This window comes from Lactuca virosa, chromosome 1 (genome assembly GCF_052849685.1).
Source record: "Lactuca virosa cultivar CGN04683 chromosome 1, Lactuca_virosa_CGN04683_v6, whole genome shotgun sequence".
Lineage (NCBI taxonomy): Eukaryota > Viridiplantae > Streptophyta > Magnoliopsida > Asterales > Asteraceae > Lactuca > Lactuca virosa.
In genome coordinates this window covers 125659277-125672809 of record NC_136426.1, presented here as the reverse complement: position 1 = coordinate 125672809, position 13533 = coordinate 125659277, and the positions used below count along the sequence as shown (strand labels likewise).

Genomic DNA, 13533 nt, shown 5'->3' with positions numbered 1-13533 from the left:
TATAGAAATCGCGAAGACACACCGACCATCAAAAGATAACACTAAACGGTTAGGTATCCTTTATCCCACAAGTTCATACAAGAGATGTACGAGTGCTCTTAAAAAATGATTACGTAGATTTGAGGTTTGTAAAAAAGGTCTTTTATATGTTTTATAATTCTAGTTTAAAAACATATGATATCATGGTTATTACATGCATATAATAAACCATGGTACCAATTTTCAAAAATTAAATCACTTTTAAAGGTTCTATATAAAAAGCTAGTTTTATATAATCTTAACGCGATTCAATTTTAATAACCGGTATTAAGTTTGAGTGCATTTGAACCTTTTATATCTTTAATAAAAACTTCCTTTTATTACTTATATATTTCGAGTTTGTATAAGTTATAAAAATCACCATTTTAAAACTTATATTTGAGTATTTCAAAATTTGATGTTATTAACTTTTTATAAAACCGGATTTTATTTTAAACCAATAACTTGTTACATCTTATGTCCACATTATAAATTTTGAAAACCAAACTTCATATGATGTATATTTTGTCTAAAATTATTTTAACATGTGAAAAACTAATTTATCAACCACACATAATAATTGCATAAAATAAACAACACGCACATGCAAAAATTTATATGTGCATAAACATAACCAACTAATGACATTTTTGTGAACCAACACAAAAATGCCAAGTCCATTTCTAAATAGACATTTTAAGGGACCAAAAAATCTTCTTGTAATGTAATTGTAGAAGCTCCCACTTAAGAAAACACCTCTTGCTTGCTAAAGATTGGAAAAACTTATTTAAAGCAATATTTCAACAACTGTCACTAAAAGTCCAACAACCCTTTGTAAACAGCATTAATGACACTTTTCAAAAACTGTCATTAACTTTCAGCATGTTGTTAAACTCGAAAATTGCTCTTTGGTCTTCAAAAAATGGCTCCAACTTCATTTCATGTTACATTTTTATACAAATAAATTATTTCTAACAACTAATCTATTATTTAAAAAAATAAACCAAGAAAACTAACATATTTAATTTATTAAATACCATATGAATAAATAAATTATTACAACCATTTTTATTATAAAAACACCAAACACAACAACACAACAAACATAATGGTCCTTGGCTAGTTTATGCACATCATACATATCAACATACACATTAAACAACCTTTGTTTTTCTAAGACAACTTTAAATGACAGAAGATGCATGAAAACTTTTGTCGTATAAAATAACAATTATAAAGTTGTCATAGAAAATATGTATAAACTCGTTTTTATACAAAACAAAGTTATCCATATTCTCCAAAAACTAAGATTTTCAAAAATCAAAAAATCTAACCAAACTTGCAAGGTGGCTCTGATACCAATTGTTGGGTTTTTTTATTCAAAAACAAGTTTCAAAAATATGATTTTTAGCAACGGAAGACTTTAAAATTAGAATAAAAATAAAACTAGTTTATACCTACCATGGATCATCTTGCAAAGTTTGGAAAGAAAACAAGCACCAAATAAGAAGATGAAGAAATAACAACCTTTGTAGTTCTTTGGATCCTCTTGGGAGGCTTGGAAGTTGATAAAGAATGATGAACTTTAGAGACACCAACAAGTTGTCAACTTGATTTAAGATGCTAGTATTGTAAGAAAACTCTTAATCTCTTAAGCTTGAACTTCATAACCAATATGAACTTCAAGAGAGCATAAATGCAAGTAAGCTTCATTCATGAACAAAAGATGAGAGAAAATACATACCGCGAAGCATGTTTCAGATTTTGCATTATATAAGAGGAAGTGGTGAAAGCCTTCTTAAAGTAAAGACATTACCCACGAGTTCTTAATGCACCATACCTCTAACCCTATTGTTTATTATTATCTTAAGACATGCTTTTAAAGCATGTCTCCTACAATAAACTAATGCAAAAGAGATCTTGTCTCTTGTCACTCTATGCCTTAAGACATGCCATACTTTTGATTAAATAAATCAAATAATCATGCCTTCTTTCTTCTTCCTCAATTTCGAAATTAAGAAATCAAAAGAGGACAAAAACTTTATATTTTATAAACAAAGTTTATAAAATATAAACTTTAATTTTTTGGTAAAAGACAAAAGAATTATCTAGTCCAAAATGTTGTGCATGACTTATTAATTTATACCATATTAATTATGTAATGTTACTTGCTAATGAAAATTATTATTTCCTAGAAATAAATAATTTTCGATTTAATTATAAGAGTTTATTAAATATTTATTAAAATTAATTTCTAATAAATAATCAATTATATCAAGTTGTTACTGTGACCCTTTAGTATCATATGTTAATTAGCAATATCACTTTAATATGATTCTTGAGCATAATAGATCTTTCAGTGGGAGGCGGTGAAGTTACGACAATCAGTTTGGGAAAACGTTGGGATATGGAGGCGATGAAGTCGAAGAAATGTCGGGCGGTATTGGTGGTGTCGGACATAGCATTTGCTCGGATGAAGTTGTTGAAGTCATTAGGGCTTCTTGACAGGAATGGAGAAGCCGACGTCTTTTTTTATGAGAGAGAGAGAGAGAGAGAGAGAGAGAGAGAGATTACGTGGTATGAGTGGACCATTTTCTTTCCTTTTTTTATTTAAAAATTTTCTTTAAATAATAAAGAAATGAATAAAAGAAGTGTAAAGAAATATAAAAATAAAATTAAAAGAGTATAATAGTTTTTTCAAGTCCTTCAAGGACTAAAACCATGAAAATTACTTGATTTTGGATATTTTGAATTTTTTTTTTTGGATTTTATCCATAATTTTTTGAATACCACATTTTTGTCTACTGAGGCCCCATTTGATAGTTGCTGACCGAGAAGGTGCTGACTGGAAAGGTCTGTCTGGGTAAGAAATCCTGAGCGAGTTAGAAATCTTGTTGTTTGATTGTACATCTGACTGAATGTGCTGAGTGATGAAAAATGACCATTTTACCATGTTGTTATATATAGTGATGGATTAAGTTGTTGAATAATTATAAAAACATACATATTGTCATACAAAATGTAAATTACACACAAATAAAAAATGTAAATTGCATCATGTAATTCATCATAAGTTTTATTAAGATCAAGAATAATTTTAACATTAAAATAATTTTCTACCAATGAATCAACATCATCTTAAATAATAATAGAAAAATTAAGGTCAACATAGCTTATACACAAAAAAAATTCCAGCTTTCATAGCTTATAAACAAAAAAAAGGGCAACAACTCAAAACAATAATAGCAATCTACTACGATAGAGTTATATATTTCAAACTTCATTTTTTACTCACAGTCGTTTCAACATCAAATTATTGTTCAAGGTGACTGGGAACGTGACAGCAGGAGGCTCACAGTCGTTTCACAAAATCTGAAGCATTAATATTTTCTATACCATGGAATTTATTCCCAAACTGCCCCTAGAATGATCCCTTTGAATGGTTGGAATTATTGTTCTTGTTCATTTCTTCTTTATCTAGATTTTCCAAAGATTCATAAATTCCAAATGAATACATGTAATTAATTTTATGCAATCTGATGTACAGGTAATTAATTTTTTATTTTTAATGCAATCTGATGTACAAGTAATTAATTTTTAATTTCAATTTCAAACAAGGAAAGATGCAATTTGATACAGGTAATTAATTTTTAATTTCAATTTCAGATTTATTAGAGCAAATAGGATTCTAATTTTATGGATTATACAGCAGATTGCATAACATCAAAGATAACCGATTCTGATTTCAAACATTATTAGCATAAAAGGAGAAGATTTACCTATTTTTGATGAATCGTGAATGACAGGGAAAGCGAGAGAAATTGATCGGAGATGGCGACTTCTCTTTAGTCGGCGAGATGGTGGCGAGACGGCAGCTAGATGGCGGCGACCGGCGAGATGAACGGTGACCTGTCGATGGAGGAGGCGGCGATTTTTGTGCGCTGCGCTTTTTTTTAGGTTATGATTGAAGAGGGTAACGAGGGAAGAAAGAAACAGAGGGGTAGGAGTGTCCTTATTCCCAGTCAGCATATGTTACAAAGCTGACCAGGTAAGACATTTGGGCCAGACGGCTGACCGAGAAAGCATATCATCAAACAGCCAATGTCTGACCGAGTCAGTCCATATGTCTGACTCAGATCAAGTCAGACGGTATCAAACACAGCCGGAGTGCCTTGGGAAAAATTGATTACATGTGTCTTGGTTTGATATAGATATAAATGAGACAAAAAAGAAAAGTCGATGTGATTTTTGGGTTAATAAAAGGGATAATGACTTAAAAGGGTAATGAATTTTTCGATTTGTACATATTTGGTCACTGAGTTTTTTTTTTCGTCCACATTTACCCCTTCAACTTGTTAAAATGTACACATTCAGTCCTTATGACTGGTTACTCCAGGTTAGCCGAGAAAAATGACTTAATAGGGTAATATATTTTTTATTTTGTACACATTTAGTCCTTAATATTTTTGTACATATTTAGTTCTTAACATTTTTTGTTTCAAAATAAATCATTTTTTGTACTCATTCAGTACTTATAAATGATTTTTTTTAGGTTTTTCTCACGACATCTTACGTGGGATAATCATTGATGAAGTGTTTGAGGTTGTTGATGCTTATGTCCAACGCGATCTCGACTGCCTGGTTGTGTAGGTCTTGTGGTTTGGCTTAGGTCTTGTATTTTGAACATCGTAACTTCTTCATACGATATCAAATTTTAACGATCTTTATATCTACGTGTTCATTTTTTGAGTCCACTACAACTTTCATTAAGATTACTCTCGTTAAAATGTAATATATTTTTACTTACGATTTTATAAAAAAAAAAGCATTCATACATGCATTCATAAAAAACGTATGGAAAGGGGCAGACGCAGGACTACATAGTAGGTGTTGCCGAGATGAAATATGTGTTGCCGATACATGAAAAATAGATATAAACGAAAAAAATCGAAAATTTTTCCACTGCGAACAGAAAAAACAGGTGTTGTCGGTGCAGCACTGAGACCATACTAAATCCGCCCCCGCGTATGGATATAAAAATTGTAGGTAAAAATATATTATTTTTTAATAGGTGTAATCTAAATGAAAGTTGTAGTAGAATAGAATACGAACGCGTGAATATAAAGATAGTTAAAATCTGAGATGATATGAAGAAGTTATGACCTTCAGAACACATGACCTAAGCAACCAAGTAGTCGAGATCGTGATGGATATAAGCATCAAAAACCCCATACACATCATTAATGAATATCCCACGTAAGATTTCGTGAGAAAAACCTAAAGAAATCATTCATAAGCACTGAATGATTACAAAAAAAATGAGTTATTTTGCAAAAAAAAATGGACTAAATGTGTACAAAAATATTAATGACTAAATGTGTACAAAGTGAGAAATATATTATCCTATTAAGTCATTTTTACCGGGTACCCTGAAGTAGCCGGTCATAAGGACCAAATGTATACAGTTTAACAAGTTGAATGGGTAAATGTGGACGAAAAAAAAACTCAGTGACCAAATATATACAAATCGAAAAATATATTACCCTTTTAAGTCATTATCCCTTAATAAAACTAAAGAGAAGGACTATGATCGAAAACACAATCTCTTTTACTTTTAATTCTTAAAAAAAAAAAGGTTTAAGTTTGTCTTATGTTTTATATTATTTTCTAGCGCTAAGTTATTCATTATAACTTTGATTTATAAGTTAAAAAAGATCCCTCAAATAAAACATACATTATTTAATAAATTTAATTGATTTATTGTAAAAAAAAGTGGCTTAATATTGCATTATAAAATGTCCTCACCCAGACCTCTTTTGTCACATCATTGTTCTTCGACCCAAATAGAATTTTCATCCTTCCACGATGGCAAAAGCTTTCTTCTGCCTCCTTCTCCCACTCCTCATCGCCTTCTCTCAAACATCTCCGACCACCGGAGCAGATTCCACCTTCGTGCAATCCGTAAAACGGAACCCAATGAAGCTCCGATCAGAAAAACTCAGCCACTTCCGATTCTACTGGCACGATATCATCAGCGGCCCCAACCCGACGGCCGTCAACATCGTGCAACCGCCTGGCAACAAAACAGCACCCACCGGATTCGGTATGATCAACATGATCGACGATCCATTGACGGAAAAACCAGAAGCAGATTCCAAGTTATTGGGGAGAGCACAAGGGTTGTACGGACTGGCGTCACAGGGGGAGCCTGGGTTGTTAATGGCGATGAACTTTGTGTTCTCGACAGGGAAGTATAACGGGAGTACGTTGACAATTTTGGGGCGGAATCCGGTGATGCATAAGGTGAGGGAGATGCCGGTGATTGGAGGAAGTGGGCTTTTCCGGTTTGCTAGAGGGTATGTTCAGGCGAGTACGCATACTTTTGATTTGAAAACAGGGGATGCAGTTGTTGAGTATAATGTTCATGTTATGCATTATTGATATTTAATCTTTGTTGTTTTTGTTTCTCCGGCGACAAGTTAAATCATTTTTGGTTTTAGTTTTGGTTTTGTTGTTGGTTTGATGATTAAGAAATTATCTTTTTTTTACACTCTTTAATCTTTATCATGGTGACAATATTAAGTTTGGGTTTTGTAAATAATTATTGTATAAAAATATTACAATTATTTTTTTAAGTAAGAAAATTTAAGAAATTAATGCATTTGAATATAACTTAAACGAGTTTTAAATGGTCTAATACTTGTTGATGTTTCGTATGTTTTGAACATGACACTAGAATGACATACGCAACATTTGCAACAACATGCGAATATACAATTAAATTTTGAATACAATTGAAAAAGTTTAATTTTATACATGTTGGTGATTTGTTATCATCAATGTTATTTAAGTGTAATGGAATTATTTTGTTGACAAAAAGTGATATTGATAAATATTAAACAAGTAAGGAAGGTGTGGAGTACACATTTGTTTAAGTTTGATCAAGTATCAAAGTACACTGTCATTTAAGGGCGAAGCCCCTGAACGAACGGGGGTCCGGGGGCAGCCCCCCTCGGAGCGGGGTCCAAGGGGCAGAGCCCCTGGTTGGTTTTTAGAGAATTGACCCATTTTGACTTTTATTCAAAATACCCGTTTTTATGACCGTTTTGGTGGTTTGTGACAGTTTTAAACTATCATATGACAGTTTTCAGACAGTGATCTAAAAGTTAGTTTTGGTCACTTTTCTGGTACTTACGAAATTTTACCCTCTCATTCTCTTGCTTTTTCTCTGGTTTTCTCTGAGTCTTATCCAATTGAGGATTTGGGAGTACCATCCAAATACTTCGATTTGAAAGTGATAATCACGATTCTCAGATTTCCAAGTGTCATTAAACCCTTATTTCTAACAATACATACAAGAGATACGCTTATATTATATTACTAAAGAATGAAAACATAACATTGCTAAGATAATTGTTAATTAAAAAATCAAAACGCACAAACTAAAAAATTTGCATCAATTTGGATCGACATACTTATGTTTTGTTGTGTGGAAACATTATTCACCCGAGATTATAATAAATGACCAACAACTTGAAGAAAGCCAATAATCACAATGTAAATATAATATAAATACCTAAATATATAACCTCCAATCACGGACACAAAAATGTTGCATTGTGACTCTTTAATGACAATAAATCTTTAGTGCAGGTTGAACGGTGCATCATAAACAAATAAAACATAACCACTCGATAGGTAAAATGTGATCTATATATCCTTAGTGGCCTCAATTGATAGGGATCATTGAATATCATAAATCTTTCTCATAAACATGAAATGTATATGATAATAAATCTTTAGTGCAAGTTGAACGGTGCATCATAAACAAATAAAACATAACTACTCGATAGGTAAAATGTGATTTATGTATCATTAGTGGTCTCAATTGGTAGGGATCATTGAATATCATAAATCTTTCTCATAAACATGAAATGTATATGATAACAAAATCCTTAGTGCAGGTTGAACGGTGCATCATAAACAAATAAAACATAACCACTCGATAGGTAAAATGTGATCTATGTATCCTTAATGGTCTCAATTGGTAGGGATCATTGAATATCATAAATGTTTCTCATAAACATGAAATGTATATGATAATAATTTCTTAGTGCAGGTTGAACGGTGCATCATAAACAAATAAAACATAACCACTCGATAGGTAAAATCAGATCTATGTATCCTTAGTGGTCTCAATTGGTAGGGATCATTGAATATCATAAATGTTTCTCATAAACATGAAATGTATATGATAATAAATCCTTAGTGCAGGTTGAACAGTGCATCATAAACAAATAAAACATAACCACTCGATAGGTAAAATCAGATCTATGTATCCTTAGTGGTCTCAATTGGTAGGGATCATTGAATATCATAAATGTTTCTCCTAAACATGAAATGTATATGATAATAAATCCTTAGTGTATGTTGAACGGTGTGACAACCCGAAACTTGTCACTTTTTCCGTTTCCGTTATACGATTTCCGTTAATAAAATTTGAATTTTATTAATTTTCCATCAAACTTCTTGATTTAGAAAATCATCTAGTTTTATATAATTAAATCTATATATGCGAGTCGGAACCAAATCACGCGAAAACCCGAATCTCTCGAAAAATCAAACAATTTCCGGCCTTAGTGAGTTTACGGTCGTACACTCGTTTACGGCCAGCGTCGGGTGGACCCCCCACCACCGACCACGAAAACCCCCTATAAATACGTGTTCCTACCCTTCATTTAGACTTTTCTGGCCGAAAACTCTCTCATTCTCTCTCTAAACTCTTGACCGTAAACACCTAAAACACCTTTATTCTTCCGAAAATAATCAAGAATCACCATTGGGAGTCATTTCGGAGCATTTAGAGCACATTTTTGTCGAAATCCAACGTCACTGTTCTTGAGTTTACGGCCGTAAACACTTCATATCTTCAAATCTTCAAAGGCCGTAAACACGTTTACGGCCGTACACTCATCGAATCTTCAAAGACCGTAAACCCCAGTTCACGGTCGTAAACTCGTCACGACCGTAACCCCTGTTCACGGCCGTAAACCCCATTCACGTCCGTACACACTTTTAAGTGGAGCATTTGGCTGAAAAACCCGTTTTCCTCGATTCAATCAAGTCCCGGTAACATTCCTTAACCGAACACAAGTGTTTTCCTAACACTTTACTTAACGAAATCGCTAATTTAGATGCATATATGTATTTATTGATATTAGGATTCCGTTAAGTTCCACGTACAACGACCCGAGGATCTTCGTTTCCAGTCGACGTTTTCACACATCAACAGTGAGTTCATACCCCTATGCTTTTATGATTTTTAATGTTTTCAGGGGGGAATACAAGCCAAACAGAAATGATTTTTAACAAATTTAAAACTTATGCAATTGATACAGTCAAACGATTTCCACGTTTTATAAAATATTTAGATATTTTATTCCTTTTGTACTATGTTGAGCATAAGGGACACTTTTATCTTGGAAACCTAATTGCATAATTTTCAGAACAATTTACAAATCAAGTACATAACATTTCAAGCAAACTATAATGGGTATAGTTTGGGGAAATCAATACACAACTTTTACCGATTCAGATTACATACATGGGTAAACATATAAACTATGACAGATTTAGTTTATGATATACATTATTACAAGAGTACAACGTTTAATAATTATTTAAGTATAATTATTACCTTATACAGTATACAACAAATTCAAATGCAAGAGAACAATACAGAACCACACGTAAACTAGTTAATACAGGATTGTGAGACAACACTTCGATTGTACCCTTCGGGGTACAGGTTAAATCCTATCACAGTATAACCAGAGTCTCCTGGAGGGAGAGCGTGAGATTTGTGAATAGATCTATTCGGGATTGACAATCCAACACCTGAACTGCTAGCTACAGTTAGGCAGGCATGTCTGGGGTGACAAATGTCATTTAACCGACACTTGAAGAACGTCGTAAAGGTCACTAGGTCATATCAAGCATGGTTATACGACTCACAATAGTATAAACTAACCATTTGTTTACGGGATTTCATTCTTCATTAGTTTTATTTTAAGTAATGAAACTACTATACATACTGGTGGTAGCTAGGGTTTTCATACAGAACATACTATACAAAGATTTTTGTACAAGAATACACTCATACTACGGTTGATAGTAATTAGAATACAAACTAACGTTTTTCTATACTACAACAGAATACAATATCAAATACATATGTTAGAAAATATTGGATTTTCTTCGAAAACATACAAACATTTACCAGATTCAAAGACAAGTTTTTCTCTACAAAAACATGCTTATGAACTCACCAGCTTTATGATGATACTCTTTTCAAAATTGTTTGTATTCTCAGGAAATCAGTAGACAGGTACCTCGGTAGACTTTTGAGAAGACGGAGCGTATAGAGTCCCGTCTTTCTTTTGCTACTTTTGATGTATAGAAAACAAGAATTAAACAGATGTAAACCTTTTTCATATATGTATTCAATGTAATGGTTGTGTTTACTATGATTGCTATGATACAATTGTTGTGATACTACACATGACGTCATCCACCCCCGAACGTTTCCGTCGTTCCGATTTGGGGGTGTGACAAACGGTGCATCATAAACAAATAAAACATAACCATTCGATAGGTAAAATGTGATCTATGTATCCTTAGTGGCCTCAATGGGTAGGGATCATTAAATATCATAAATGTTTAGTACAGGTTGAATGGTGCATCATAAACAAATAAAACATAATCAATTGATAGGTAAAATGTGATCTATGTATCCTTAGTGGCCTCAATTAGTAGGGATCATTGAATATCATAAATGTTTCTCATAAACATGAAATATATATATAAAAGTTTATCGATAGTATTGTACGTAAGAAAAAACATTTTAGCAAGTTTATTGTTGTTGTAGTAATCTAAGTGTGGTGATTTCGTTACATTCCATGGGGAAATAGTCTAGGGTTGCATATAACCACTATGGTATTTTATTGAATTACTTTTATTTCAAACATGTCTTTAGTATTTGCACTAGTTTACCAAGTTATATGTCAAATTAGAATTTACATTAAAAAAATGTCAAATTAGAATTTACATTTTCTAAAGTACAAAAAAAAAAACGAAAATAAGTTATATATTAGATTGTTTTTGTTTTTCGGTAAAATGTCTTTTGAACCTCTTATGTTTGCGGGTAAAAAGAGATTTTAGAAAATGACGATGTGTTTTTTAGAAGACAAAAATCATAAATAAATAAAAAATATCTTTCAACTTTTTTTTTTCCGAAAGACAATAATATACATTCTGATTTTAAAAGACGTTTTCTAAATTGATAACATTAACGTGATATTACCTTTTTCACAACTACCATTGTCGTTGCCGTTACTGCCTTCGCCACCGTAACCGCCGCCATCACCACCATCAACACCAACACAACTATCATCGCCACCACCCACCACCTCCAACCCACAATTTACTCTGCCAAAATTTATAAAAACTGAAGATATAAAAAAATAATTTTTGTCCACAACTTACTCTGCTAAGATATGAGAAGAAAACTAAAAACATTTTACACATTTAAAATGAAAATAAACACCAACTTAAGTGATGAAGATTGATTAACCCAACAAATTTTAGTTTTATACAAAAGTAACAAAACATTGGTGGGTAGGGACCAGGGGTAGATATTGCTTTATAAAATTAGGCTGATTGAGAGACCTCTTTGTCATTTTTTCCACACAAAACGAATCTTCCACCATGACCAAAATTTTCTTCTGCTTCCTTCTTCCACTCTTCATCGCCTTCTCACAAACATCTCCGACCACCGGAGCAGATCCCACCTTCGTGCAATCCATAAAACGAAACCCAATGAAGCTCAGATCGGAAAAACTCAGCCACTTCCGATTCTACTGGCACGATATCGCCACTGGCCCCAATCCGTCGGTCGTCAAAATCGTGCAACCGCCTGCCAACAAAACCACACCCAACAACTTCGGTACGATTTTGATGATCGACGATCCATTGACGGAAAAACCAGAAGCAGATTCGAAGTTATTGGGGAGAGCACAAGGGTTCTATGGACAGGCGTCACAGGAGGAAATTGGGTTGTTAATGGCGATGAACTTTGTGTTCTCGACAGGGAAGTATAACGGGAGTACTTTGACGATTTTGGGGCGGAATCCGATTTTTGAAAAGGTGAGGGAGATGCCGGTGATCGGAGGAAGTGGGCTTTTCCGGTTTGCTAGAGGGTATGCTGAGGCGAGTACGATTACTTTTGATACGAAAACAGGGGATGCAGTTGTTGAGTATAATGTTCATGTTTTGCATTATTGATCTTGTTGTTTTTGTTTTATTCAGGCAACAATTTGAATTAATCGTTTTGGTTTTAGTTTTGGTATTGTTTATGGGTTATGATTAATGCTTTATCTTTTGGATAAATGTAACACGTGCACTTATTCTTCTTCAAGAGTTCTAGAATAATTTTATGTAATGGTGATCTTCTTAGCTTAGTATGTTTGTTGCTAACTCGAATAACAAGCTCAAATTAATTGTTGAACCCTTGGATATAGACCAAGGAATCCTTTATAAAGCAAAGGGCACCTAAAGGAAAAGTGACATTATGCATTCACATTATAAGTTAGAGGACTGAAGGATTTGGGCATGAGGGCTCCACATTATGCATTGCATTTATTATGTGGCCATTTTTGCCCCTAGACTTAATGACTTTGTTAGAGTGTTTTCCTTATTATGCAATACGTTTCCCATAAATAATATTTGCATAAGAAATAGGGTTATTTTAATATATATATATATATATATATATATATATATATATATATATATATATATATATATATATATATATATATATATAAGTAACACGTGTTTATATATTGGTTTTGAAATATGTCTAACATTATGCGACTCACTATGATCCCGACCTAATATATTATTTAGACATGTGCATAGGTAAGAAAAACTACCTTAGTACGCATTGATATAAATAAATAATCAAACAAATGAAAGTAAAAATGACTTTGGCCTTGGGATAATTAAGAACTTATTGTATGCATTTGTCACTACATGGATTATGATTATCCCGTGTATACTTCTAAATAATCAAGTTTTTTGTCTAAAGTCTTGTTGAATTGGAACTTCAGTAGTTTGAATCTTTAAATGTTTTGAAATAATTTAATTCAAATCTGTTTTATATGAGGGACGTTAAATATTACTATTCCATTGGATTTCTATATTGCTCCATTATCAAAATTCAAAAATGCCCAAAACTAGTATAAAAATACACTTGCCGCTAACAATCACCTGGAGAACCATTCGTCCACCGCACCCTAATATGCATCCAAGATGTACACATTTGATTATTCTAAAAAATAATATTTGTCAAGTTTGTAATTGTATTTTAAAAATGATTATATAAATGGTCTGTATGTTTAAAAAAATCATAGGAAGCCTACATTTTTTTTCTTGATGAGGAAGGTCAACGTGATT

At 32.6% G+C, this 13533-nt stretch overlaps 2 pseudogenes; both read left to right on the top strand.

The window, feature by feature from the left end:
- Nucleotides 1-5846: 5846 nt before the first annotated feature.
- LOC145157838 (dirigent protein 22 pseudogene) lies at nt 5847-6568 on the top strand (annotated as a pseudogene).
- Nucleotides 6569-11734: 5166 nt separating this feature from the next.
- LOC145157831 (dirigent protein 22 pseudogene) lies at nt 11735-12415 on the top strand (annotated as a pseudogene).
- The last annotated feature ends 1118 nt before the right edge of the window (nt 12416-13533 follow it).